The sequence below is a fragment of the Barbus barbus genome, assembly GCF_936440315.1.
Source record: "Barbus barbus genome assembly, chromosome: 43".
NCBI classification, from domain to species: Eukaryota; Metazoa; Chordata; class Actinopteri; order Cypriniformes; family Cyprinidae; genus Barbus; species Barbus barbus.
Genome location: NC_136721.1, coordinates 24,716,950 through 24,720,559, shown reverse-complemented (window position 1 = coordinate 24,720,559; position 3,610 = coordinate 24,716,950). Strand labels below are relative to the sequence as shown.

Sequence of the window (3,610 nt, the reverse complement as noted above, 5' to 3'; positions counted from 1 at the left end):
TAAAAAAAAAAAAAAAAAGAATGAATCTAAATGCATTTTTTGGCAACAATGTTGAGTTTTGGTGAGAAAGGTATGCTGTTGTTCCTGATCCGGCCGCTGGGTGGCAGCAAACGCCACGCAATCAGCTCAACATCAGCGACCGCTTTATACAGAGACCCGCTCGAATACCATCGCATGTGTTTGCAATATCATCTTTCAATCATAGAACTACAAACAAACACAATTTAAAATCATTAAAACTAAAATGATTATTATTTTCAATCACTTCAATAACACGGTGTGTTTTCATTAAAGAATCAATAACCTGCAAATACCGTGCATTAAAAAAAGGCATTATAAACATTGCGTTTTAAGAAGATAAACTATAATATTTGGCCAAACGTGTTTTAAATCCGTGTTTCTGCTAAATATTTGGTTCGAGAAAGTATTGATTATTAAGCAATTATAGATCGGCTAATCGAATTCATTAGATATTTAGGCTGTTTATTATTTTTATTTCTATTTGTAGCTAATTATTGTTAAATTATTAACACGGAACACGAGACCATATTATAAAATTATAGCCTAAAAACATAAAATAAAACATGATTGTTAAATTAGTTCAATATTAAAGTTTTAACGATTGAAAAACTCGCGAATAAACACAATCAAAATATGATTTATTTCAGATTTGGTTATTAGTAAATAATCAGTGCAATAATCAATAACAGGTACATTTTTAATTCTAATTGAATTCTGTATTATTTTAGCGTTCATTTGTGAATATTTGTTTATGATATTTATTTATGATATGGATTGTTTTCTTTGGAAAATGAGCATAAATGACACAAATACGTTTTTTATTGTGTTTAACATCCTTAAAGCTTTAAAACGCGCAAATAAAGCATTATGAAAATTAAATAGCCTATATGCAGTCTTTTTTATTATTTATTTATTTAGGCATTTTTTAATTTAAAAAACGTAACATTTAATAATTGTAACAGAAATAATATAGGCTACAGTTAAAAAAATAATAAAACGAATTAATTCGTTTTTTCTGCATCTGGACACTGAGCAAACATTACACTGGAGTCGAGATCAGATGTTTTTGCTATAAACGCTTTTTGTGAGTTCTGCTGAAATGTCTCTACAGCTGACTGATGTATTAATGAAACAGGTGTCGTGTGAATCGCACAGTTTGTCTTAATAATTGCGCGACACGTTAAAAAAGAGCAGAAATAGAAGCCGTCGCTCTTAAACCAATCAGAAACCTCAATCATGTTTGCGCGCCAGAAGCTGCCACAGGCGGGAAATCTGTTTGAAGAGAAACAAGATGGCGGAGAGGCACCTGAGGGGGAGCTTTTATTAGGTTTAAAGTTACTTACCTTGATTTATATAATACACATAAATATAAGTAGAATGCGCAGTTGTTTGGAGAACCTAATGTGAGTACTCACCAAATGCTTTACTGTGCCTTTATAACGTGTTCTGTGTGGATTTAGCCATTCCCTCAACAAAATAAATCATGGTTTTACTCATGTAATTAGTAACCATAGTAAGTTAACTATTTTTGGCAGATTTTATATAATCAAAGATTTACTGCAAATGCCCTTTGTTAGTATAGCAAATCCAAGGTTAATTTGTGGTTATCGTGATTTATCTAACATTGTGTTTTTGGTAGAAAAACTGGTTAATTTTCATAAAGGTTGCTAAGGTGTTCTGGGGGATTTAAGCTAAACACATATTGAGTTATGAATGGTGTTTTGAGCAGATTTCAACACCTTACTAATGTGGTTTTGTTAAACGGTTTCTGGTGTTTTGACTGAATTTCAACAAATTGCTGGAGTGTTGTCTTATGAGTGTTATCAACTGTTCCTATGGTGTTTTAAATGGTTTTAGGGCGTTGCTATGGCGTTCTGAGGAGGGTTTACCGCGTTGCCACGGTGTTTTGGGTGGTTTTAGCGCGTTGCTATGGCGTTCTGAGGGGGGTTTAGCGCTGACACGATGTTTTGAGTGGTTTTGGCGCGTTGCTATGGCGTTCTGAGGGGGGTTTAGCCCGCTGACATGATGTTTTGAGTGGTTTTGGCGCGTTGCTATGGCGTTCTGAGGGGGGTTTAGCGCTGATACGATGTTTTGAGTGGTTTTGGCGCGTTGCTATGGCGTTCTGAGGGGGGTTTAGCGCTGACACGATGTTTTGAGTGGTTTTGGCGCGTTGCTATGGCGTTCTGAGGGGGGTTTAGCGCTGACACGATGTTTTGAGTGGTTTTAGCGCGTTGCTATGGCGTTCTGAGGGGGGTTTAGCACTGATACGATGTTTTGAGTGGTTTTGGCGCGTTGCTATGGCGTTCTGAGGGGGGTTTAGCGCGTTGCCAAGTTGCAGTGGCGTTCTGAGCGGGTTTCAGTGCTATTGTGTTTTGGACGGGTGCCAGGGCATTGCTATGCTGTTGCTGGGTTTTCTGAAAGGTTTCTAGAGCGTTGTTAGGTGGTTGCTGATTGGCCCAAGTCAAAAGAGCCCAAGTGCAATTATTAGGGCTGCAAAACTATTGATAGCATTCAAAATAAAAGTTTAACACTGTGTGTGTACTGTGTATATATAAATATATACACATGTATATGTTTTAAAAATATTTGTATGTGTGTGTGTGTATATAAATGTTTTATATATATAAAAATTGTATAAAATAAATATACACAGTACACATAGTATGTAAACAAACTTTTGTTTTGAATGCGATTAATCGTTCTGCAGCACTAGTATTTATATTGTGATTTTACTTTCTCTCGTTCCCCGGTCGCTGACCTCATCTTTCAACAAGCCATCTTGCTGTGTCAGGAGAGAGTCTCTACATGTCTCTCGTCCATTCATCACTTAAAAATACATGGCAGACATGAGCCTCCATCTCTCTGTGCCGTGGTGTGTCCATGTTTCTGTCAGGCGCTGATCTCTGGTTGGCTGCCGTCTCTCAGCCTGGCACATTGTTCAGAAACACCACCTCCCCTCGAGTTCCTCCTCGATGGCACTGACGCTGGCCTACGTTTGGCACGGCACTAGCTGAATGTGTGCCGCCTTTTGTTGCCCAGAGAACAGGCTGATCCTGGCACAGAGTCGTTCTCCTTTCACAACCCCCCCGATGCCCCAGAGTCATCTGGCATCATTCCACCAGACATCAGACCGCGTGCCCCCGCATGAGCTGGAATACTGGAGCGCACTGTGCCAGTTAGGCCTGTGTGTTCTGCTCTCAAGCAGCACTGCTGGTGTACTGCATACTACTGCACTGCATACTGATGAATGTTTTTGTTTTTTATAAACAATGCATTATGCCTAACGATAATCATTTTAATTGGTAGTATGCTATGTTATACTATGCACTGTCTCAACCTTTGACAGTCTGATCAAATAATGAGTTGAGAAATATATTTTAAATGTAATTGATATTCTTAATTTGTAAATGAAAAGTCAAATGCATTGCGGAAATGCATTTATTTATTTTTTTGTCGTGTGTGAATTCAATATATTTTAGTGTAAAAATGTCTTGACCTTTGGCAGTCTGATCAAATAATGAGTCAAGAAGATGTTAAAAATGTGGATTGATATTCTTAATTTGTCTGTAATGGAAAAGATATTGTGGGA

The 3,610-nt window shown here is 37.5% G+C and overlaps 1 protein-coding gene and 1 long non-coding RNA gene across 2 annotated transcripts in view; one reads left to right on the top strand and one right to left on the bottom strand.

Annotated features, from left to right (window-relative positions):
- Positions 1–3,610, bottom strand: part of LOC306861931 (uncharacterized protein) — a 1,169,885-nt gene that overhangs the window by 687,311 nt on the left and 478,964 nt on the right. The gene's annotated exons all lie outside the window — the stretch shown is intronic.
- Positions 1,281–3,610, top strand: part of LOC306862326 — a 29,159-nt gene continuing 26,829 nt past the window's right edge. The window contains exon 1 of the long non-coding RNA XR_013783555.1: positions 1,281–1,424. This is a non-coding gene — a long non-coding RNA (uncharacterized lncRNA). The remainder of the gene's footprint in view (positions 1,425–3,610) is intronic.